Consider the following 27,043-nt stretch of genomic DNA (forward strand, 5'->3'; position numbering starts at 1 on the left):
GTTGCGGCACATGGGCCCCATTGCTCCACTAGCATGTGGGATCTTAGTTCCCCAACCAGGGATTGAACCCACTTCCCCTGCAGTGGAAGGCAGATTGTTAACCACTGGACCCACCAGGGAAATCCCAGACTTGCTTTTTAGACTGAGGGTTAGAGACAAATAAATAACAAGTAACTGTACCTCCTTAAAAAATAAGTATATTCTATTGGCATTAGCACTAAAATATAATTTTACTTTAAGTCCTCATATTATTGTTTATAGATTATAACTTCAATAAGATTTCTTTATAGCAAGCAAATGCAGTAGTCAACAACCAATTCTTGCAGTGACACAGAAAAGCTCACTCATGACAGAAATTTCAATGGTGCCTAGAAGTCATGTGACACAAATTTTAATGTAGCCTCTAAATAAATATTCATATAGATCTGAAGGTCATGATTCTAAACTTTCACATTCTAATGAAAGTTTCATATTGGTGTTTTTATTTTTATTGAAGTAGGGTTGATTTATAGTGTTGTGCCAATCTCTACTGTACAACAAAGTGACAAGGCATTCCTTTTTTAGTATTCTTTTCCATTATGATTTATCACAGGATGTTGACTATATATAGATCCCTGTGTTGTACAGTAGTACCTTGCTGTTTATTCACCCTATTCATAATAGTTTACACCTGCTAATCCCAATAGCTCTCTCTGACTTAGAATTCAGATGTTTGTGGGTCCAGTTCAAATTAAGATGTTTCATGCTTCTACTCCCTTTCTTGCTTTCTTTTTTATTTCTATAACATATTCACCACTGGAGTTTAACACATTATATACATTTTTTCGAAAATCAGTATAATCCTGGTTTTTCACTGGTTGTACTTGCTTCTTGTGTATGTTATGTAGGATTTGTTAACACATGCTTGTGTAACGAGTAAGAAAAGTTTCTTTCTGACTATTCTGAACTAGGGAAGTTTTGCTGTACTTCTAAAATAGGCTGTTGCTGCTGCTGCTAAGTCACTTTAGTCGTGTCTGACTCTGTGCGACCCCATAGACGGCAGCCTACCAGGCTCCGCCGTCCCTGGGATTCTCCAGGCAAGAACACTGGAGTGAGTTGCCATGTCTTTCTCCAATGCGTGAAAGTGAAAAGTGAAAGTGAAGTTGCTCAGTTGTGTCTGACTCTTCGCAACTCCATGGACAGTAGCCCACCAGCCTCCTCAATCCATGGGATTCTCCAGCCAAGAGTACTGGAGTGGGGTGCCATCGCCTTCTCCCCTAAAATAGGTTAGGATCCCATTTACCTTTTATTGTTTCTAAAAAAAAAAAAATCATTCACTACTATATTCATTCTGTTGATTTTTCATAGAAAAATAGCTTAAGTTTTGGGAATTTTTTAGTAATTGCATCAATTAGAAATAATATAGATATATTTCTTTGTCCAAAAAGCAGACTTTAAAAAAAAAAAAAAAAAGCAGACTTTATGACCTTTTTTCTCCCCAATCAGCCTTTCAAATGGAGAATTTCAACAATCAGTGTAAGATTCAGTGTAAATTGTGACAATTTCCTCTCCTTTTTACTTTTTCACGCTTAAAAGTGTTATTTCCCCTCCACTATTCCCTTTTCCCCACATCTCTGACATGGAAACAGTGTTATTGTCACTATTAAAGACATAAGTTGCTAGCCTTTCTCCTCCTCCCCTCACTTGTGTGGCATGCAGGGTCTTAGTTGCCCAACCAGGAATTGAACCTGTGCCCCTTGCATTGGAAGCAGAGTCTTAACCACTGGACTGCCTGGAAAGTCCAGTTGCTAGCCTTTTTAATTAGTATCCTTTTAAGTTGTTTAATTTCCCTGTGAAAGCAGAGAATATTCCAGACCTGACAGGTGAACTAATTTCTAAAGAGAAATAACAGTGTTTTAAATATGCATCATACTAAAGTACAATTAAAGTTAGAATCCAGAAGCGGTTAATATACAAAGCTAACTTTAAAATATTGAAACCCACTGAAAATTGGCAACTATAGCAATATTTTTTTGCTAGATTTAAAGTGTATGAAATTGGTTTATTCTTTATTGCTTGAAATACTTAAAATACTGCTTAAAATACTTAATAATTAGGAATAAGAAAGGAATTCTCAGAAGAAAATGTAAGGAAATATCTTTAGTACTTTGAGAATAGTCTTTAAAAAGATAAAATGTGTAAGCAACAAGGGAAAAGGTTGATAAATCCAGTGGTAGGATGTTTATCAAAGCACTTAATAAAGATTGTGAAACATCAACAAGATACAACCATTTTAGTAAAGATTATATCAGGCAAAATTACCAACAGACATTAAATCTAGGAGGATATTTGTATGAAGAATATGGTATTAAAGTATCTCTCCTCTCCATAGGCCTTTTTTAGTTACAAGGGATATTTTTAGAAAGGCCATTATAGAGTGGGAAAATGGAATAAAACCTTGACCAGGTGATTAGAATCAACATTATCAAAGAGGGACTAATGGAGATTTATATAGTATTTTGCCCTGGAATGTAACCTGAATCTAATCACTAGAAAACATCAAAACATCAGCCAAACCCATAATGAGGAATGTTCTAGTTGGGAAAAAAGTGAGGAAGGAGTAGTATTCTTTAAAAATATTAAAGACAGACCATGGAAATATTCTAGATTAAGAGAGACTAAAGAGACATCACATGTAAATGCAATGTTTGACCCTAGACTGGATCCTCTACTGGAGGGGAAAATACCATAAAGGAATTATTTATAAATATTATATATTATTTATAATTATCTACAAATTATTTTCAGTTCAGTTCAGTCACTTAGTCGTGTCCAACTCCTCACGACCCCATGAATTGCAGTACGCCAGGCCTCCTTGTCCATCGCCAACTCCTGGAGTTCACTCAAACTCACATCCATCGAGTCGGTGATGCCATCCAGCCATCTCATACTCTGTCGTCCCCTTTTCCTCCTGCCCCCAGTCCCTCCCAGCATCAGAGTCTTTTCCAATGAGTCAACTCTTCTCATGAGGTGGCCAAAGTACTGGAGTTTCAGCTTTAGCATCATTCCTTCCAAAGAAATCCCAGGACTGATCTCCTTAAGGATGGACTGGTTGGATCTCCTTATAGTCCAAGAGACTCTCAAGAGTCTTCTCCAACACCACAGTTCAAAAGCATCAATTCTTTGGCGCTCAGCCTTCTTCACAGTCCAATTCTCACATCCATACATGACCACTGGAAAAACCATAACCTTGACTAGACAGACCTTTGTGGACAAAGTAATGTCTCTGCTTTTGAATATGCTATCTAGGTTGGTCATAACTTTCCTTCCAAGGAGTAAGCGTCTTTTAATTTCATGGCTGCACTCACCATCTGCAGTGATTTTGGAGCCCCAAAATATAAAGTCTGAAACTGTTTCCACTGTTTCCCCATCTATTTCCCATGAAGTGATGGGACCAGATGCCATGATCTTCATTTTCTGAATGTTGAGCTTTAAGCCAACTTTTTTACTCTCCTCTTTCACTTTCATCAAGAGGCTTTTTATGCCATAAGGGTGGTGTCATCTGCATATCTGAGGTGATTGATATTTCTCCTGGCATTCTTGATTCCAGCTTGTGCTTCCTCTAACCCAGCGTTTCTCATGATGTACTCTGCATATAAGTTAAATAAGCAGGGTGACCATATACAGCCTTGACATACTCCTTTTCCTATTTGGAACCAGTCTGTTGTAATTGTACTGTGGTTATACAAGAGAACATCTCTAGTCTTAAGAAATACACAGTGACTCACTTAGGGGTAAGGGGCCATGGTGTATATATTCAATAATTTACTCTCATGGTTCAGGGAAAAAAATGTGTGTTTATACACACACACACACACACATATATGCATATATGTGTGTGTATGTATGTATATTGTATTGTATTGTTCAGTCTCTCAGTCATGTCTGACTCCTTGTGACCCCATGGACAGCAGCACACCATGCCTCCCTATCCCTCACCATCTCCTGAAGTTTGTCCTTCATATTTATGTATATGAACAGGTACAAATATATTAAAGTAGGGTAAAATGTTAATAACAGATGAATCTGGGTCAAGGGGATGCATACATATTCTTTACAATTTTTATTCTTGCAACTTCCTTTACAAGTTTGAAATTATTTCAGATAAAGCCTTTTTAAAATGTGAAGACAGTCCACAAACTGTAAGAAGATATTTGTAAGTGTATAAGCAAGAGGATTAAAATTCAAAATATATAGAACTCCTATAAGTTAATAAGAAAAAGATGTCCTAGTGAAAAATAGGCAAAAAACACAAGGATTTCATAGAAGATAGTTATCAGGAATCCATGATTTCAAAACTGCATTAAAGTAACATTTATACTTAGTGGGTTGGCAAAAAAAAATCCTAACACTGACTATATAGAGTCCTGCACATTGGTTGGTACATATATATGGCAGCAGGAACCCTTAAACATCATTGGTAGAAATATAAATTGGTATAGCCACTTTGGAAAACTTGGCATTGTCTTATACCTTTGAATATACACATATCATTCAATCCATAATTTCCCCTTTATGTGAAATTGCCCTGGAAAACCTTGTTGTGTATATTAGGAGACTTGTGGAACCATTCATAGTAACATTGAAATGACAAAAAAATTGAAATAAGCCAATTTTTCATGGACTGAAGAAGCAGATATACCCACTGTGATATAATCCTACAATGGATTACTGTATAGGTATAAAAAAGAATGATTTATAGCAATACACTATACACATTAATTTGTGTGAATTCTAATATTAAAGTGAAAATGAGAATTGCAGACTATATATAATATGATATTTTTATAAAGTTAAAAACCAAATAAACAGCATATTATTTAGGGGGTGCATGGTTAAATATAAAGGAAGAAATGAAATGATAAAAAAATGTTATTAATTAGAATGGGATTGGAAAGAAATATTTAAAGAGTTATAGTGGTATTGTTGGTTCAGTTCAGTTCAGTCACTCAGTCGTGTCCTACTCTTTGCAGCCCCATGGACTGCAGCATGCCAGGCTTCCCTGTCCATCACCAACTCCCGGAGCTTGCTCAAACTCATGTCCATCGAGTTGGTGATGCCATTCAACTGTCTCATCTTCTGTCATCCTCTTCTCCCCTTGCATTCAATCTTTCCCAGCATCAGGGTCTTTTCAAATGAGTCACTTCTTCACATCAGGTGGCCAATACTGGAGTTTCAGCTTCAGCATCAGTCCTTCCAATGAATATTCAGGACTGATTTACTTTAGGATTGACTGGTTTGCTCTCCCTACAGTCTAAGGAACTCTCAAGAGTCTTCTCCAACACCACAATTCAAAGGCATCAATTCTTCCACGCTCAGCTTTCTTTATGGTCCAGCTCTCACATCCATACATGACTACTGGGAAAACCATAGCTTTGATTAGACAGACCTTTGTTGGCAAAATAATGTCTCTGCTTTTTAATATGCTGTCTGGGTTTGTCATTGTGGTAGTATATTTATTAAGTTGTGATAGATTTGTAGAGGTTAATTTAATTTTTTTGCATTATAAACCTACACATATAAGCCTAGGAAGTCATATGTGAATTATTAAATCTAAATAGCAGAATTCTTAAAATAATATTTCCATTCATTTGTTAACAAAAATTTTCTTGTTGGGACTTTGCTGTCAGTCCAGTGGTTAAGACTCTGTGCTTCCACTGCAGGAGGCGTAAGTTCGATCCATGTTCAGGGAACTAAGATTCTGCATTCTGTTCAGTGTGGCCAAAAAAAACCACCCAAAAGCAAATAAAATGTATTATAACACCTATTATGTGTCAGATACTTTGCTATGGATGGAAGAGACATCTGTGAACTTTACAGGCTGAACCCCCTGCCCTACCTGATAGAATTGTGTACACATGTCACTGAACGATATATATAAATATGAATATCCTTATCAACAGTATAATAGCCAAACTAGAAACAACAGAAAGATCCTTCAGTAGGAAAATGGATAAATAAAAGTGATATATTTGTATATATTTGGGATATTATGTAACAATGAGAATGAATGAACTAAACTATATGTAATTACATAATGCTGATTGAAAGAAGTCAGGCACTTAATGTATAGTTTATTACAGAGTTCAAAAGCAAGCAAAATTAATCTTAGTGTTAGAAATTAGAATTGGAAAGGGGAGTGTTTTTCAATCTAAATGATGGTTCCATGGGTGTATTTACTTTATGGAAATTTACCAAGCACTGTACTTATAATGTGTGCCCCTATTTTTGTGTATATATTTTTAAATTGACTAAAAGGTTACTTTTATAACAGCAACAAATCTGCCCCTATGGAACTTGGATTTTCCTGGTAGGATACAAACAGGTAAAGTAAGTAAATGAAATTATAAGTTAGAAAAGGATAGGCATTATGGAACAAAAGGAAGGAAGGAGAATAGGAAGGTAAAGGCTGTAATTTTCAATAGAGTGGTAAGGAAAACTCCTCCTGAGAAAATAGCTTTTGGTAAAAATTAAAGGTGATGAATGACCAAGCCATGTGGCTAATTGGTGAAGAACATTCCAGGCAGAAAGGACAGTAAGTGCAAAGGCTCTGTGGTAAAAGTAGCCTGAGCAAGTGGGGAAAGTGGTAGGAAATGAAGTCAAAGAGACTGTGAGGTCCAAATGATACAGGGGCCTTAGAGACCATGGTAATGACTTGGCCTTCTACTCAAAGTGAGATAGAATACTGAGGAGTGACATGATCTGACTTAAGTTTTAACAGGGTCACCATGGGTGCTGTATTGACATTAGATGATGGGAGGCAAGGGGAAGCAGAGATGCTAGTTAAGATGCCACTGCAATAATCCAGGCAGAAGATGACGGTGGCTTGGACCAGGATGATAGTAGTAGAGGCTGAGAGATGGCTGCATTCCAGGTAATTGAGAAGGTACAGCTGAGGGTTTACTGATAGGGTGACTTTAATATTTTTGGCCTGAGCAGTGGAAGTGTGAAGTTGTCATTAAGTGTGTTGGGTTAAGGATTTGGAAGGAATAGGTCCTGGCGTAAGATCAGGAGTTTGGTTTGGATCATATTAAATTAATTTGTATTATAGACAGCTCAGATGGTAAAGAATCTGCCTGCAATACAGGAGACCCAGGTTTTTTCCCTTGGTCAGGAAGACCCCCTGGAGAAGGGAATGGCCACCCTCTCCAGTATTCTTGCCTGGGAAATTCCATGGACAGAAGAGCCTGGTGGGCTACAGTCCATGGGATCGCAAAGAGTGGGACATGACTGAATACAGCATAGCACAGTGTGATTTAGTAAGCTGGAGTTCTCCTTTTACATAACACCCTGAAAGTTCACAAAGAAAGAAATTTCATGAGTGCCGAGAATCATAGTTAAAATTGTCATATATTCCTAATCAGTGGGGCAGATATTAATATGCTTTTACTTTTTGGAATAGAGCTAACTTGCCTTGATTATTCAAGTTAGTAAGTCACAAAAAACTCCATTGTTCTCCTGATTCCAATTTTGAATTTAAATAACTCAGGCCCTCCTTTCTTTGCCAGGTGTTTTTAGAATGAAAAATGTTAACTTATTCTTCACTACTACTGTAATTGAAGTGTACTGTAAAGAAAAGATTGATTTTCTTTTTTAGCAGATGAGAACCTGAAATAATAGAGTGCTTAATTTGCAGCATTAAGTTCATTCATTCATTCATCCAACTTAGATATCTAACGTAGCTTTTTAAAGCAGTACAGAAGACCCATTTCTGTAACTGTCTAGTGTGGAAAAAATTACATAACCTTTACTGATGAGGAGGCATGTTCAGAGAAGTTAAATGAATTGAGAAGAGTCACAAGTCTTGGTGAGTGGGAGAGCTGAAAGTTCTTACATAGAAGTTCTTGATAAAAAGAAATAAAACAGATTTTTACTTTTTTCCTGCAAGAAGCAATGTGATTCCTCTTTCCCTTGGGCCCCGGCTCAGAGTCCTGGTTTGTGAGGTACAGGCTGGGCTTATATCACTAGGGCTGCATCATTTCCCCCTAAGCTACTTAGAGACTCCAGGCTAGTTAGTAGTCTGAGGTCTCCTTACTCATTAAACTACTTATTCCAAAGCAGTGAATATTCAGTAAGCTAATTAAAATTTGTAAGTAAGATTTCTTTATTAAAAAAATCTATTAAAATAAGAAGAAGCCCGTTAAAATAATAATTAGAGCAGGAAAAAAAGATGACTATCAAATTACAGTATCTTTTGCCGCTATCCATAAAAGCCTTTTCAGTGATTTTGGCGGTAGAGAGAAGGCAGAAGTGGATTTCTACTCTAAGTATGCAGTTGGTGAACAGATGAGTTGAAGGAAAATGGCAGCTATTTTGTTGAAGTGGATCTTTCACACTGTCTTAAAAGAAGGCTGCAAACCCCCTGTTCTGTGAAGTCTCTGATTGATTGTTGTCCTCGTGGAGATGCGATGTCATTAAACAATGTGCAAAGAATAAAGGAACAGGTTGTAAAAAGATGAGACCTTTGATGGTGTTGTAACTCCAAATACAGATAAGGCATATCTGCACAATTTCAAGAAAACAGAGAAGCCACTGATTTTTAATTGTTCTTCTCTGCAAACAATCAGCACCATGATTAACTTGGTGCCTAAAGCTTGCTCCAGGGATGTCAGGTATTATATTCATCTTAGAGAATCTTCTTTAAGGGAGTCTGTAATACTTGTTTGATGTGACACCCAACTAAGGATAGAGAAACGATTTCCAGCTTAGATGTAGTGTTTTTTGAGTTTTCCTATCAAGAAGAAGCCATAACCAGAATCACAGTCCCTCCAGTGTTTGTCCCTTTCACCACCTTGTCTGTCCTTTCCCTTTGAGCATTCCAGTCCGTCATCATTACATCTCACCTTTCCACTGCTTCACTTATGTGGTCAGACCAACAAGCCAAAGTATCAGTCAGGGTCCCAGGAGAAAACAGATGGCACACTCAAATTAGAATAATTTGAGGATACCTTAGTAAAGTGACTGTTTACACAAGTGTGGGCAGAGTATAGAGAAACCACAAAGGATAATGCTGGTCCTGCTTGGTTCTTTTACTACCCCTTGGCCTGAAGAGATAAGGAAGATTATAGGAACCCACGACCTAGAAGCTGTGTGGAGAAGGCCAGTAACAGATCTTAAGTAAAAGCAGTATTACAACAAGAGAGTCTGGGGAACGCTGACCTTACTTTTGTCTCTCCTCATCTCCTACCAGTGACTTCCTTTGGCCAGAAGCCTTGAGGCATATAGGTCAGCCTCTTGGCACCCAGAGTAGGGTGAGAGTAGATATAGATAGGGAAGAGTGAAAAGAGGAAATACAGTGTAGCCTGAAGGGCAAAGACCGATCAGAACCAGCTCTGAATGGTAACCTCACCCAGGAAATCTGGGATTCTCCAGAGATGCTCTTGTGCTTCCTTTGTTCTTGTCTTTTGGCTTCTCTTCCTTCTTCTGTCAGTTTATGTGGAGAGCATGTTATTTTTCTAAAACAAGTGTGGATTTTTGAGAGTAGAAGCTACATAGTATAAGTAAGTTAATTTGATCCATGCAAATGTACGTACCAGGAGTTTGGACTGTTTTCGTGATTCTCTCAGCAGGCACTGAGTGCCTACTATGATCACTGTGGCAAAGAAAGGTGAATAAGATAATGTTCTTTTCGCTGAGAAATGTCAAATTCCTTGAGGGAGACAGACAGTTGTGTTGACAGGATACCAGAGTTATCCGAGGGAATGTACCAGTGCATATGGGTGCCAATGAATATGGTACCAGGAGGGGTTTAGTGAGGATTAGGAAAGTACCCTCAAATTAAAACTCTGTGACCTTGGGCAAGTCATTTAAACTTACTGTGCCTCATTTCCTTGTGTATAATTTGAATAAAAATAGCTAAATAAAGCTACAGTGAGTTTCAGTGAGAATATATATAAATCTCCAAGCAGAGTGCTTATCAAAGAGTAAGAAAAATTATAATAATAGTTATTATTATGCTGTTTCTCCTGCGTGGGATGGTCTAACCCTGACCTTCCTACACATATGCATAAATATTTTAATTACTGCTCTTTCAAAGCTTACTTCAAATATCAATTCTTCAAGAAAGTTTTGCTTGAACTTCCAGTTCATATCCTCCATTATATGCTTTCATAGCTTCTCATTCTTTTCCTTGATAACACTTACCACAATTGTAAGTAACTAATAAATTGTTTAATGCTATTCTTCTGCTAGCTGGTGAATTCCCTGTTGATTGAGACTGTGATCTTATTCAGCACTATATCCTGAATGCCTAGAAGAGTGTACAGCACTTAGACACTCAGTGAGTATTTGTTGGAGAAATGATTTAGATAGAAAGCCAAGCTGGAGCCTGATTGGGGAAGGTCTACAATTATGATGTTTAGATGTCTGTAATTATGCCTATAATTATATGGTTGACCAGTTTAGATTTGTTTTGCATTAATTAATTAGTTATACATTATTCATTCAGTAAGTGATTTTTGGTCACTGTGCTAGTCTGTCCTTGTGGAGCTTACATTCTAATGCGGAGAGAAGGATAATTTACACACACACACATATATATATAATGTATGTGTTTGTGTATGCTCAGTGTGTCCACTTCTTTGGAATCTAAGGAACCAAAGCCCCCTCATCTCTATTTTTGGAATTTTTCCAGGCCAGAATACTGGAGTGGGTTTTGCCGTTTCTGTCTCCAGGAGATCTTCCCAACCCAGGGATCAAACCCACGTCTCTTGCATCTCCTTCATTGGCAGGCAGTTCTTTACCACTAGCTCAGCTGGTAAAGAATCTGCCTGCATGCAGGAGACTTCAGTTTGATTCCCGGGTCAGGAAGATCCGCTGGAGAAGGGATAGGCTACCCACTCCAGTATTCTTGGGCTTCCCTGGTGGCTCAGCTGGTAAAGAATCTGCCTGCAATGTGGGAGACCTGGGTTGAGAAGATCCACTGGGGAAGGGATTGGCTATCCACTCCAGTATTCTGGCCTGGAGAATTCCATGGACTGTATAGTCCATGGCGTTGCAAAGAGTTGTACACGACTGAGTGATTTTCACTTTTCACTTTCTTTACCACTAGCACTACCTGGGAAGCCCTATATATAAATAATGTATAATTATATATATTATATATCTTATATTTTAAATATAAATATTATATATAATGCCCTGTGAATAAGTGCTGTGAAGTAAAATAAGGGCAATATAGATTTATGGGTTGGGGTGATGTGATCAGATTTATGAAAGATAAATCTAGCACTAATGTGTAAGGTCAGTTTGAAAGGGAAAACCCTAGAATGAGAGCAACTATAGTAGGGGATTAGTGGCATAGTTTAGGAAAAAGGTGGTAAAGATTCAAATTAGGCCACTGAAAGCAGAAAACAGGGATATATTTTTAAAGTATTTTGGGGATAGAATTGGTATTCTAGAGGTTGGGTTAACAATTGGATATGCATATAAGAAGGAAAGAGTAGAAGATAGTGGAAGTTTTTAGCCTATATAATTGAAGATGGTGATATTATTAACTGGTATAGGAAACACATAAGAAAAAAAAAAAGCCCTTAGCATTTCCTTATTTATTTATTTATGTTCTTTTTAGGAAATGCTGGTTTGATGGAGGGGAGAGTAAAGATATGCCAGATTTGCCTTGCCATCAGTATCCCAGTTGGGAAATGTTCAGTTTGGAAATATAATTTAGGGGAAAGAGCAAGTTTAAAGATTCAGCTTGAGAATCATTCACTTAAATTCATAGTTGAATGGATGATGTTGGTGAGGGAATTTGCAGGTAAGAAGAAAATAAGGCCACAAGTAATGACTTTTCCATGGGTTGTTTGTCAGCTCTGAGAGGATGATTAAGAGGTTAAGCTGTGCTTTTGACAGCTTTTGAAGGGCTTTTGTGCTTTTGAAGGGCTGAGAAGGCAGGAATTGGTGTAAGGGTATCTGGGACCTATGAAGGGGGAGCATACCTTGCTTCCCTTGCATTGTGTTAGGGCTTATACTACCAGAGCTACATCTTAGTAGCAGGGATCCATTGGAAGTATACGTAGACCCTCATGGAGCCTGTAATTCTGTTTCAGAATACCTCAGTCCTTGACTTGGATTGCTAGTCCTCGTTGGTGCCTGGACAAGCAAGTATAATTTTTTTTGTGGAGAAAGATAGCACCATTCTAGACTTCAGGTTGTTTCTTTAAACAAAACAAATACAACACTGGGGACACAATCAGGGGGGAAAAAAACAGACATAGAAGAAGACATAACAATATATATTGAAACCAGCAGAAATAACAGACAATAGAAACAGATTCAAAGAACTTTAGAGAATAAAAGGATCTGATATGGAGTATAAAATACTATGCTTTATATATTTAGCACAATAAGCAAAATGGAGAATTTTGTCAGAGAGCTTGAAACCATAAAAAACATTGTATGGAAGTTTTAGAAACAAAAATAAAGTGACCAAAATTAAGAATTCAGTGTATGGATTTTAAAGCAGGTTAAACATAGCTGAAGAGAGAATTAGTGAACTGGAAGATGGGTCATAAGAAAATAACCATGCTGAAGAATGGAGAGACAATAGGATAGAAAATCAGGAGAAAGAGTAAGGGACACTGAAGGTATAGTAAGAAGTCTAACATAAATGTAATTGCAGTCCCAGAAGCAAACATAATAGTGTGTCAGAAGCAATATTTGAAATGTAAAGGCTTCTAACTTTCCAAAACTGATGAAAGACTCTAAAGCCCTAGATTTACCAAAAGGTACAATTTCAAAAGAAGATTAATAAGTAGGAATCCACACTGAACACAGTGAAAACAAAAGCCACCAGTGGGAGAAATAAGAGTGACTTCAAAGGCATAGCCATTAGGCTGACTGCTGATTTCTTAATGAAAACAATAAAGCCATAATACTATAGAATGATAAAGAGATGAAATAAATTAAATGTCAGCCTAGAATTCTGTATCTGCCAAAAATGATCTTTCATAGTAGAGGTGAAATGAAGACATTCTCGATAAAAAATTGAGGGAATTTGTCCCATTTTCTCTCTAAAGGAAGCACAAAAAATATGGCAGAAGTAAAAATATTTCAGATAGAAGGCAGAAGTACAGGAAGGAGTGGAAAGCAAAGAAAAGGGTAAATGTGTATGTGAGTCTAAATAAATATTGAGTGTTTAATAATAAGATCCTATTTGTTTATAATACATATAGAATTAAAATACACAGTAATAATGCCTTTTAAGTTATCTAATGCTCTTACATTTTTTTGCAAAAGATGGTAAAAATACCAACTAACATAAAAGTACCAGTTAATGTTAGACTTTGATAGTTAAGAATGTATAATCTCTTAGGGAATCACCTAAAGAATACTAAAGGAATGTATAACTTCCAAATAAAGAAGGAAATGTAGAATAATTTTTGAAAATAAGCAGTCTAAAAGAAGGCAAGAAAGGATTAGAAAAAGAACCCAGTAAGTGGGACAAATAGGGAGCGCTTAGTAAGATGATAGATTTAAACCCAGATATTTCAGTAGCTACATTAAACACAAATGAAATCTAATCAGCAAATATTGTTGAATAAGATATAAAAATAAAAGGTAATTTCTTATATTCTCTAATAGATATATCTAAAGTATAATGACACAGAAAGAGTGAAAATAACAGTGTGGGGGGAAAAATACAACATGCAAACAATAACCAAAAGAAAGTTGGCATTTCTTAATTAATATTAGATAAAGAACGCTTCAAGACAAAAAATGTTACTGCAGATAAAGAGACACTAAATGACACAGCAGTTCTATATTTGTATGCACTTAATAACAGAAGCTCAAAAAACATAAAGCAAAAACTAACTGAATGATTATGAAAACACAACTATCAAGATTCATGGGATAGGAATTCCCTGGTGGTCCAGTGGTCAGAACTCCACACTTTAACTGCCAAGGGCCCTTGTTCAGTCTCTGATGGGAGAACTAAGATCCCACAAGCCATGCAGCATGGCTGACCCACCTTCCCATCCTCCAAAACAGGGGAGATTCTCCAAGACTGGTATAAATAGTTTCCTTTTCTCCCTCTTGACTTTCTAAAGTTAGATATTTAGCCCATTGCCCTTCAGGTACACCAGATTCTCTACCAAACCTGTGTTGTTACTTGTGTTGCATTTAGGCAATGATACTGTTCCTTTGGGCTTCCCTGGTGGCCCAGTGGTAAAGAATCTGCCTGCAAACACAGGAGACGCAGGTTTGATTTCTGGGTTGGAAAGATTCCTTGGAGAAGGAAATGGCAACCCACACCAGTATTCTTGCCTGGGAAAGTCCCATGGACAGAGGAGCCTGCTGGGCTACAGTCCATGGGGTTGTAAAAGCATCAAACATGACTTAGCAACTAAAAAACAACAAACAACAACTTTTCTTTCATATCACTTATTTTGAGAAATTGGTAAGATACAGAAACAGACTCCACCCTACCATTATTAAGTAGCAGTGTGACATTAAGCAAATTATTTAACCTGAAGTTCCCGTTTTGTGACTTGTAAAATTAGGATTGTGATAATTTCTTCAGAAGTTTGAGGGCTAAATGAGATCATACATGTCGACTGCCTAATACAGGGCCTGGTATGTGGTGAATGCTCCTTAAATGCTCATTTGTCGTGTATTCAACCAGGGTTTTCTTTCCAGTAGGTTGTATATGTAGAGCCTCATAAAGTTCCCAGAAGAAAGAGGGAAAAGATACCCTGGCCACTGGCAAACTAGTTGCTAGAAGCCCTCAGCTCCGAGGTTTTCACAGGCTTCATACAGATGAGAGCTAGAGTGGGCATGAGGTGGGGAGTTGGAGGTCGCGTGAGGTTGTGTCTATTCTTAGTCTCTGAATAGATCTACCCTAAGTGTATTCTTTACTCTAAAAATGCATGTGGTTCATTTTTAATCAGAATTAATTAAGTATGTTGAAAGGGTAGGTTATCTTTTGAGGATAAGTATTTACATTTTACACAAATTCAGTGAAATTTCTGGATTTTTAAAAAGAAAACTGGGGTTTGTATCATTTGATAGGGAGAGGCATTTGAATAAATACAGGTTCCCATGAAACAAAAGGCTCGACTATCAGATTTCTTACATAGGACATGGAATACATTTTGACGTTTTTAATTACAGAAATTAGATTATAATTATGACTGATTCACATTATTGTATGGCAGAAACCAACACACTATAGGAAAATTTTCCACCAATTAAAAATAAACAAAATTTTTTTAAAAATGAATTAGGTTTACACGAAAGTTATCTGGACAGAAATATGGTCTACTGTTGTTTAAAAGTGCTCTTGAGTTTTAATTCTGGAATGCTGATGTGTTGCTTTGGGAAACGGCCCTGGCTCTCATTGTGGCTGATGGGAGTCAGTTTCACAGCTTGATGTCGATGCTTCAAAAGTTCCCTGGTGGTCCAGTGGTTAAGACTTTGCCTTCCAGTGCAGGGCGCCCAGGCTCGGTCCCTAGTCTGGGAGCTAAGATCCCACATGCCTTGAAGCCAAAAAATCAAAACAAAAAACCAAAGCAATATTGTAACAAATTCAGAAAGACTTTTTGAAAATGGCCCACATCTAAAAAAGAAAAAAACTCTTTAAAAGAACAAGCAAACCAAAAAAAATCCAAAATCTGTCAAAGAGTCTTTCCATGGAGGCTGTGAAAGTGAGTTGCTCAGTTGTGTCCAACTCTTTGCGACCCTGTGGACTATACAGTCCATGGAATTCTCCAGGCCAGAATACTGGAGCAGGGAGCCATTCCCTTCTCCAGGGGATCTTCCCAACCTAGGGATCAAACCCAGGTCTCCCACATTGCAGGCGGTTTCTTTACCAGCTGAGCCACCAGAGAAGCCCAAGAATACTGAAATAAGTAGGGTATCCCTTCTCCAGTGGATCATCCCAGCCCAGGGATTGAACTGGGGTCTCTCCTGCATTGTAGGCAGATTCTTTACCAGCTGAGTTACCAGGGAATCCCATGGAGGCTATAGAGGAACCTATTCAATTGTACACCTACCTGATACATTTTTTATTTTTTAATGAGAAATAATTTTAAAGGAATCTTTAACTGAAAACATTGTCTGTGGTAATTCAGAACCACCCCTCAGCGTGTGTTTTAGAGAGATGAACGGTGTCATCTGTTCTTCATGTACTGTGGCCGCGAGGCTGACGTTTTATATACTTCTGCAGATGCGCCTCTCTGTGAATGTCACGAGCAGTTACCAGTCTATCATGCACTGAGTAGAAAGGGCAGAGCCAAACTGTAAGGGTGTCAGTACGTTATGGCAATAAAATTTTTCACAGCCTCAAATAAAAAAAAACACAGTACTTGACAAGTGCATCTGTTTTAAATTATTTCAGATACTATGGAAACAGAATTTCTGTTGTTCATTTCTCCCGTTAGAAGTGAATTGTGTTTCCAAAAGCTGGTTTTCAAGTCAGTTGTTCAGAGTTTGGAGTTTACTTTGTAAAAAGAAAATGAAAGGGTCTGGATTCTTGAGCTAGCTCACAATTTAACCGTAAAGGAAATGAAATATTTTACACTGAAAAAGTAGGCTGAAAATTTGAGAGAAAAAATTATTTCTCTCATTAAGAAATTAAAAATGTGTCAGGTAGGTGTACAGTTGAATAGGTTCCTCTATAGCCTCCATGGGATTCCCTGCTTTGGTAGCCCTAACCACTTAATACAATAGAAAATAAAAATTGAAAGAAGAATTCTCTTTGTTTTATGAAGAATATTAAGGAAAAGCAAGTCTTATTACACAAGTTATAGCGGGAAAAGTACAGGAAAAGCTGTGGCCCTCAGGCAAGCTAGATAAACTCTCTGACTTCAGTTTTCACATCAGTTAAACTGGGTCTTTGTGGTGCTGCATAAGATACTAGTGTAAAATTCCTGGTAAAATGACTGGCTTTAAATGAGCTCTCCATAGATGGCCGCTGTTAAAATATACAGGTAGGATCCAAACCCAGGTTTCCTACAAATTCCAGGTCCACTGTCTTGTCCGGCAAGTGGCTGTGTTGGGACAGGAGCAGCCAGGGTAGAGCTGTCAGTCGTTTGTGTGGAACCACGCCCCACAGTCGGGCGGACAGGAGCTCTTGGTCAGATGTCACCTTCCTGGGAGAAGGCTTATCACACTCACGTGTACAAGGGAGCAGCCCCGTTTCCCTTCTCTCCCTGCTCCCTGCTCCCTAGTCCCCACTGCCAGGACCCTGCCAGTACTGGGGGCAGAGACAGGCTCTCTCAGAATCCAGAGCTCTCATAGAAAGGGTGACCTGACCTTATGATGGGAGGAAGTGTGACCTGACCTTATGATGGGAGGAAGTGTGACCTGCAGAGGGTTTTTTGTTGTTGCTCTTGTTGCTTGTTTAAGAACAGGAAGAGCTAACACTTACCTGGTGCCTAGCACATCCCAAGCGCAATCCTGTGCCTTTTAACATATTATCTCATTTAGCGATCAAGGCAGCCCTGAGGGGAGCAGGCATCGTCACCCCATCTTGTAGACCAGGAAAGGAGAACTTAGATGATGTGACTGCACGAAGCTGACACAGCTAGGAAATTACAGAGCAGGGATTCACACGCAGGCCTGTTGGCTCTCAGGTGCCCTCTGGGTTCTCAAGGGAATGCACACGTGTGGTCATCTACAGTGTGTCCAGGCTTTCTGTCTTTTTATAAACTTTACTGATTGTGTGCCCTTGGGAAGGAGAGGAATGGAATGAGATTTAGTTTATTAACACCATTAACTTTAAAAATTGAACAGGATCTGGCTTCCATCCCTCATTTCAAATCGAACCACATAATGGGGATGAAAACATATTGATTAGAGAGAAACTATTTATTAGAGGTAAAATTGTTTACAGTGTAAATAAGCTACATGTTCCATTATACACGACTTGGCCTTTCAACGTTTCATAATCTGTTGCATTTAATTAGGCACAGTACATAAAGTATGCATCACAAGTAAACATTGGAAACACAATGGCAAATTTTTCTAAGATCTGTGCTTCATAAATTTTCAGTTTGCTAATCTCAGTAATTATGTTTTGGTGTCAGCTGCTGCTTTTCCAAACAAGTGCTGATTCTCTCCCTTAAGTCTTTAAGGAAGCCAAACTGAGGATGAACTCTAAAGTTCTGCACTTCTCCCTATTGAAGATTAAGTCATTATGTAATAATTTTCTCTTTTATTTAACATTGTTATTAAAATGGTAAATAAATGGAGTGATAGAATTTGAAATGTAAGGTACAATTAATGCTAATTAATAAATTGGCTTTCAGTGACTATATAGACATAGTCTAGCTTTTGAAATTTGAATATGACATTTTTCTTAAAGGCAAAGCAATCTGGGGAACTTTAGTCATTTGAGAATTACAAAGTATCTGATTTTAGTTATTTCAAGAATTCTCAGATCTGCCAACCCCATCCTTCAGATAGAATACAGGAATGGGATTGTTGAGTCCTGTAGCTGTGTGAGCCAGCACAGTGCCTGGCAGTTACACTCTTCAGGATTACTAAATGACTTCTAAGTGACTTTTAAAAAAAAAAAAAAAGAAGAAGAAGAAGATTGGTTATAGTTTTCATTGAAAAGTGCATGTTTTTTTGAAAGTCTTTTTTCTAATGAAAAAAAAAAAAAAAACAGCAATTACTCATCTGAAATCAATTTGGATATTTGAAAACATAGAAAAACACAAAATTAGAATTTACTTGTAAACCCATTCCAAACGATAAAAGACTCATGTCCTAGTACTTTTTGTATGCATACATGTACGTGTATGTTTGCATGTACTCACCTATGTATGTCTATGTGTATTTTTACCCCACCTCAGATTCTTATCCTCTATGAGAAGGAAGAAAAAGCCCTTTCCTCCTCTTTACAATACATTGTGAATAGTCCCCCCATGTCAATAAATATTTGTCTTCAACATTTTTAATCAGTGATCATGTTCTATCATACAGATATGCTATAAATTAATATCTCCTCTCTTTTTACTATTTTAAGTAAGACTGTAACAAATCTCCTTCATATGTATCTCTAAATATTTACTCAAGATAAATTCTAAGTAATGCTGAATCCAAGCATATGTCTATCCATATTTGCTGGCTTACTTTACAGAAAGGTTATGCTAAAGGATAAGTAAAGTGTATCTACTGCTCTGTTTATTTCTTTAAATGTTTTTGATTTCCTGATGCTGACAAATTTGTTCTTTGTTGAGCTCTGAAAGGTCACTGTGACACATCGAAGTGACTGCCTGAGTGAGCCTTGTTTTTACAGCTCAAGGTCTTCCCTAGATGCATCCTGTCCAAGGGACTTTCACATGTCTTCACACAGAGAAATTAATGCAACCATGGGGCTTTCCTGGTGGTCCTGTGGTTGGGACTCCAGGCTTCCACTGTTGGGGATATGGGTTCTCTCCCTGGTTGAGGAACTAGGATCCCGCAAACTGCACAGTGCAGCCAAAAAATAAACTAACTAATTAAGATAAATAAATAAATAAAAGAAGTTAATGCGAACAGAGTGTGCCTGCTCACTTAAGGCAGCAGTCTTAAACGCGGTGCACATGCTTCACAGAGTAGGTGAAGATTTTCCAGAAGGTACAAGGGCATGCATGGTTTTAAAAGGGTTTCACTGGTCAGCTTTCCTTGTGTGTGTGTGTATGTATGTATATATAAATGTATATATACACGCTGCTGCTGCTGCTAAGTCGCTTCAATCGTGTCCGACGCTGTGCGACCACCCCATAGATGGACCTCATAGAGCCCACCAGGCTCCCCCGTCCCTGGGATTCTCCAGGCAAGAACAATGGAGTGGGTTGCCATTTCCTTCTCCAATGCATGAAAGTGAAAAGTGAAAGTGAAGTCGCTCAATCATGTCTGACTCTTAGCGACCCTATGGACTGTAGCCCACCAGGCTCCTCTGTCCATGTGATTTTCCAGGCAAGAGTACTGGAGTGGGGTGCTATTGCCTTTTCTAGGATATATACATACTCCTTCCTAAAACCCACTTGCCTCTGAAAGCTGCTGGGGTAGAAGTTCATGTGGTTGTCCTTTTTCCTCTTCCCCTTTCCACCTGTTCTTTTCCCACTTTATGAAATAGGTACTCCCATTCATTGCCCCAAAGTGTGAGACCCTTTCTGGTGCTCAAAAAAGGATTATGTGAAATATTGGTGATAACCAAACCTCCTTCAGTCAGCACTTTACAACCCAGCACCTTCTGCTTAAGAAATACATGTGTTAATTCTGAATTGAAAAATGTGTTCGAAGTATTCAGTGGTTTACAAATAAGTTAGTGAATCAGAATTAAACCAGTGCTCCCCTCTGAAGAATTCTGACTACATAAGGGCGAATTTCAATGCTGATAAAAGATAGAACTTTTAACAATAAAGTGGGTTTTTTTCAGCTATTAAAAAAAATTAAATGAATGTGTGATAAAACCTTACTTTTGATGGTCAAAGTAAGTATTATTTATCAAAATAAGTATTTGTATTGCTTTGATTAATTTTAGACTCACTGTACTGATAGCTTAATCTAGAACATGTTAAGCATGTAGAGCCTTATAATTACAGGAAATAAAAAAGAGTTTAAATTTTTCAATTTCCATATATCACTTGTAAAACATAAAAGTATATTGCATTAGTATAATATGGGAGGGAAATGAAATGGAAATACAATTCCAAAAACAAAAGAGAACACAAAATTTTTGACTATTAAAGAAAAACAAGTTTATATGTTTTTAAAATGGATAGTGGGTATCAATTTGCTATTTATATTTGGTTGGATGCATTTTAAAGAACAGTGTTACAGTTTTATTTTAAAATGTCAACATTTATGGCATACTAAAATAACATTGTTTATAACTGTAAGCTCATAATGAAAAATTGTAGATGCCAACTTAAAAAATGTACAAAGGAGAAAAAAATGTATGCGCAAGTACCTGCTTTTTTTTTTAAGGCAGTATTCCAGCAAAAAGGTGTGCAGACTACTAATATGGGAGAGGCACCTAGACAAAAGGCTGCCTTACCTGGCTTCAGGTGGTCTCACAGGAACTGTTCCTCGCAATCTCAGTCTCCCTTCCACTTAGCCCTGGGGTGGTGTGGGTGATGAGAGCGCCAGCAGAGCTCCTCTTCAGGCTTTCCCTGGTCTGGAGCACTCTCCCCTCTCCTGTTTCTTAGCCAGAGGCTGCTGGCTCATCAGGTGCTTCACCCTGGTACCCATGGCTTCTCCCTCTCTCTCGGCTCCCTTGTTCTCCACAATGAAAGTGTTCCTCACTTGTTAGACCTAACTTCTTCCAGAAACACTCCTTGATTCCCCTTTCCTCTTTTCCTTTAGAATGGTGTCTGTTTCCCCTTTCATTATAAAAAAGAAGTTAAGAAATTAAGGGAAAGGGAAGTCAAGTTAGAAAACAGAAAAAGTCTCTGGGATCTTGGAGAGGTCCAGGTAGATGGAGGCAGCTTATGTTTTTGGCTTCTTTGTTTGAACAGGGCTTCTAGAGGTTTGTATCTCTGAAATATGGAGTCTCAGTAGAAATACTATTGAATTGACTTGAAGCAGAAGTCCAGTTCAAATTTCACCTTACCTTTGAATTCTCCTTGGATTTCCCAGACCTGCTGGGGCTTATCTTCCTCCAGATTCCTTGTGCACTTAGAGTCTGTTCTCTGCAGTTTAGTGTGTTATCATCACCATCATGCAATTTTTGTTAATCATTTGAATATGTAGCATTGTTTTTATGACCAGATTGTAAGTTCTAGGCAGGTAGAAGTTCCTGTTTATTTTTTTGTCTCCCTATGGCACCTAGTACAGCACTAACTGTAACACATATTCAATAAATACACCTCAGTTAATTGTAAAAAAGGGGGGGGAATTGATGGGGAGGGGGAAATTGAAGGGGGTGGAAATTATGGGGTTGAAATCTGGATTTGTCATACTTCACTATATGATTTAGGGCCATTTGTGTATAGTCTGCATCTCTTGATTCTTCATTGATAAAACATGGGTGACAGTGATAATTAATAGTATTAGGAAAGGTCCGCTAGCCAAGACTGGTTTTTCCAGTGGTCATGTATGGATGTGAGAATTGGACTGTGAAGAAAGAAAGCTGGGTGCCAAAGAATTGATGCTTTTGAACTGTGGTGTTGGAGAAGACTCTTGAGAGTGAGTCCCTTGGACTGCAAGGAGATCCAACCAGTCCATTCTAAAGGAGATCAGTCCTGGGTGTTCTCTGGAAGGAATGACACTGAAGCTGAAACTCCAGTACTTTGGCCACCTCATGTGAGGAGTTGACTCATTGGAAAAGACTCTGATGCTGGGAGGGATTGGGGGCAGGAGGAGAAGGGGATGACAGAGGGAGAGATGGCTGGATGGCATCACCGACTCGATGGACGTGAGTCTGAGTGAAATCTGGGAGTTGGTGATGGACAGGGAGGCCTGGCATGCTGCAATTCATGGGGTCAAAAGGAGTCGGACATGACTGAGCAACTGAACTGAACTGAACTGAATCACTCTGGGCCCAAATCATTAATGTACCTAACATTTCTATGAGAAATATATTACACTTATTATTGTTCTCATTGTGTATGAGAGGAATAATAAAATAATCTGTCCAAGGCCACTCATAGTAAATAACAGTGTGGATCTGAAACCAGACCAAGTCCCAAGTATTTATCCAACATGTGATACTGCCCACATCCGATGTATCTACCTCAGAGTTAAAGATTCTAAGTGAGTAGAAGGCACTGGGTATATTTTTGAAAAAAGTAAAAAAGTGATACAAAAGTTAAATTTAGTTACTGTATTTGGAAAGCATTTTTACTTTTCTCCCCAGCTTTATTGAGGTATAACTGAAACATAACACTGTTCAAGGTGTGCAGCAGGTTGATACAATATTTAAAAATTGCAAAATAATTACTGCACAGTGTTAGCTACACCACCTCCATCCCATGACATAGTTACCATTTGTTTTTCCTGGTGAGAACACTTAAGATACACTCTCTTAGCAGCATTCGAGTATGTGATACAATATTATTAGCTATAATCAATCCCTGGTAACTTACACTATACTCTGTTTCTCTGAGTTTGTCTTTTTAGATTCCACATTTAAAAACATTTTAATTTTTTCCAGTTCATAGGTTATCTTTTTATTTATGGTTTCCTTTGCTGTACAAAAGCTTATAAGTTTGATTAAATCCCATTTGTTTATTTTTTGCTTTTCTTTATATTGCCCTAGGAGACTGACCTAAGAAAACACTGGTACAGTTTATGTCAGAGAATGTTTTGCCTATGTTCTCTTCTAGGAGTCTGATGGTATCATGTCTTATATTTAAATTTTCAAGCCATTTTGAGTTTCTCTTTGTGTCTGATGTAAGGATGTGTTCTGATTTCATTGATTTACATGTGGCTGTCCAACTTTCCCAACAACATTTGCTGAAGAGACTGTCTTCTCCCCATTATGAGTTCTTGCATCCTTTGTCAAAAATTAATTGTCCATAGGTGTGTGGGTTTATTTCTGGGCTTTCTGTTCTGTTTCATTGATCCATATATCTGTTTTTGTGCCAGTACCATGCTGTTTTGATTACCATAGCTTTGTAGTATTATCTGAAGTCTGAGAAGGGTATGTCTCCTGCTTTGTTCTTTTTTCTGTGAATTGCTTTGGCAGTTCTGTGCCTTTTATCATACCATGTAAATTTTCAAATTATTTGTTCTAGTTCTGTGAAGAATGTCATGGGTAATTTGATAGGAATCACATTAAATGTATAGATTGTTTGGGTAGTTTGGCCATTTTAACAATATTAATTCTTCCAGTCCAAGAGCATGGGATATCTTTCCATCTTTGAGTCATCGTCAGTTTCTTTTATTAATGTTTGTGATTCTTAGCATATAAATCTTTTACCTCCTTTGTCAGGTTTACTCCTAAATATTTTTTGATGTGATTTAAAAGGGATTATTTGTTTACAGTCCCTTTCTAGTGTTTCCTTTTTAGTTTATGATATGACCAACAAAGACTTAATTTCCAAAATATACAAACAACTCATACAACTCATAACCAAAAAAAGAACCCAATAAAAAATGGGCAAAAGACCTAAATAGACATTTCTCCAAAGAAGACATAGAGATGGCCAATAGGCACGTGAAAGTAGGCCCATTGTTTCTAATTCTTAGAGACATGCAAATCAAAACTATAAAGAGGTACCACCTCACACTGCTCAGAATGACCATGATTAAAAAGCTTATAAATAACAGATGTTGGAGAAGATGTGGAAAAAAAGAATCCTCTTACACCATTGGTGGGAATGTAAATTGTAGCCACTATGGAAAACAGTATTGAGGTTCCTCAAAACACTAAAAATAGAGTTACCATATGATCTAGCAATCCCTTTTCTAGGCATATACCCAGACAAAGCTGTAATTCAAAAAGATACATGCACCCTTAGGTTTATGGCATCACTATTTACAATAGCTAAGACATGGAAACAAACTAGATGCCCATTAACAGATGAATGGATAAAGAAGATGTGGTGTGTGCGTGTGAAATATTACTCAGCTATAAGAAAGAATGAAATAATGCCATATGCAGGAACATGGGTGGGTCTAGAGATAATCATACTAAGCAAAGTAAGTCAAAGACAAATACCATATGATATCACTTATATGTGAAATCTAAAATATGACACAAATGAACATATCTAAGAAACAGAAACATACTCAGAGATGAAGAGAACAGGCTTGTGGTTGTCAAGGGGGAGGAAGGATTGGGGAAAGAAGGATTGAGAGTTTGGGTTTAGAAGATGCCAACTAGTATATATAAACAACAAGGTCCTACTCTATAGTACAGGGGAGCATATTCAGTATTCTGTGATAAACCATGATAGAAATGAATATGAACCAATATATATATGGCTTCCCAGGTGGCGCTAGTGGTAAAGAACCCGCCTGCCAATGCAGGTAGACATAAGAGACTCCAGTTCGATCCCTCAGTCGGGAAGATCCCCTGGGGGAGGATCTTCAGCAACCCACTCCAGTATTCTTGCCTGGAGAATCCCATGGACAGAGGAGCCTGGTGGGCTACAGTCCATGGGTCGCAGAGTCGGACACGACTGAAGTAACTTAGTACACACACAAATGTATAACTGAATCACTTTGCTGTTCAGCAGAAATTAACACTAAACCAACTGTACTTAGATAAAACATTTTTTAAAAAGGAAAACATTTTACTTTTTAAAGGCAGTTGGCAGTCTGCAGATGAATAGTCAGGGGAATGCATGGCTATAGTAAATGAGAGGGAACAGAAGCTTTTCCAGTCACTTCTTGGCCTTGCAGAAGGGCTCCAGAAAATAAACACTCTGAAAAATGCTCACTACTCATTCCCCTGATTGCCAAAGGCATTCAGCCTGGGAGCTGGTAGTGATGAACATCAGTAGGAGGAGGAGAGTACTTGTGTTTTTATTCTCATATTTAATTGATCTTAAAATTCTTGCCCAGCCCTTTGCCTTCTGCACAGTCCAGAGTCATGAATCCCAGATATGCGGCTCAAAAGAGAAGCACGGGACAAAATATTCCTTTTCTCTCCACCAATTTCCTGCCCGTGTTTCTATTCTGGGACCAAAGTACAGACCATTCCAGCTCAAAGACAGAGTAAGCTCTGCTCTCCTTTGAGCACGTGTGTACAGCCTGACTCCACTGTGAGCCCCATGTAGGAGGAGACTGCATGTGCTCTGTAGCTTTTTGTGCTTCCTACTGGCTGACTTTTGCAACTAATTGTATCCATCTGTTTTTAAAAGGTGAAAAAGAACTCCTGGATTTTGGTGTTGATTTCTACATTAATTACACTGATCCCAGTTGCAGCAGTGTGGTCTTAATAGCTGATAGCTGCAATACCCAAATCTGTGATATCAGAATGTGACGTGCATATTTTAATTTGAGAAATAGTTTAACATTTTTAGATATTCATTTAGATGTGGTTATGCAGGTTAAACATAACATATGATCACTGCTTCTTTCATTGCTTCCAATTAAACCTTGCTTGTTAGTTTAACCTCTAGGTAATCCCATCAAACAATTGATGTCAAGGAAACACTGCCCACAGTAGCTTCGGATGAGTGGCCATTAATTTTAATTGCCTTGATATTAAAGATTAAGAAGTATTGGGACTAGCAGAATAGAAACGATCTGATGTCAAGCAAATCCACTTGCTAAAGCTTCCCCAGGCTGCTGGTGATATTAAAATTTTACTATGAGAATTAAATAAACCTTTATTAGTGATGACTGTTGTTTGATTGGTCCAGGGGTATGCATAAACACAGGATTCTTACATATCTGGAGATGAGACCTTCAATGGTATGGAGATTCCTCAATTATGAAACTGTTAATAAAGCTGTAATCTGATTTTCCTGGCTAGGTTTCATTAATGTATTATAGCTTCTCTGATTGTCAAGGTAATATTAACTACAAAGTAAGGAATCCAACAGAGAATTGTTTAGAAGAAGAGAATTCTAAAATGGGCCTTTGTTGCTAAATTCAGAGTTGGGGAATTTTCATTAATTATGCTTAAGAAATGCCAAATTCCCTCTCAGCCAGGAATATCTCCATTTCCACTATATATTCCATATTTAACTCTTTCCAAGGCCTGACAGTCTTAATCAGACAAGCTAGAGTGATGATGTATATTGAAGGGAGGTTTTGTGTGGCAGCTCTCGAGGTCTGCCTTCTGAGCTGAGGATGTGCTTGTGAAAGGTAGGGTAGGCTTGTGAAAGTAAGGGCTATGAGAACTTGCTTTAACAAGCATGACCAGAATGAATACCACTAGGGTTAGTTTCGATCTTAATTCAGAACCTTTATTTTTAGAGACATAATTCTGGTATGGGAATGAATCTCATAGTCACTGAGGCTGCCTTCTCCTAGTGCAAAAATCCCTCCCAGAGCATCTGCATCCATCCTCCTGGAGGCCTGGGCTCCAGGTTAGCATTACGTCGGCCCTCTCCCTCTCCCCTGGTCTCCACTGGGAGTCAGTGGCCAAATCCTGCCTATTTGTCTTCCATGACCT

The 27,043-nt window shown here is 38.0% G+C and overlaps 1 protein-coding gene across 3 annotated transcripts in view; it reads left to right on the forward strand.

The window, feature by feature from the left end:
* PBX3 (PBX homeobox 3) overlaps positions 1 to 27,043 on the forward strand; it is a 223,881-nt gene that overhangs the window by 187,636 nt on the left and 9,202 nt on the right. The gene's annotated exons all lie outside the window — the stretch shown is intronic.

The sequence above is a fragment of the Oryx dammah genome, unplaced genomic scaffold (genome assembly GCF_014754425.2).
Source record: "Oryx dammah isolate SB20612 unplaced genomic scaffold, SCBI_Odam_1.1 HiC_scaffold_25, whole genome shotgun sequence".
NCBI classification, from domain to species: Eukaryota; Metazoa; Chordata; class Mammalia; order Artiodactyla; family Bovidae; genus Oryx; species Oryx dammah.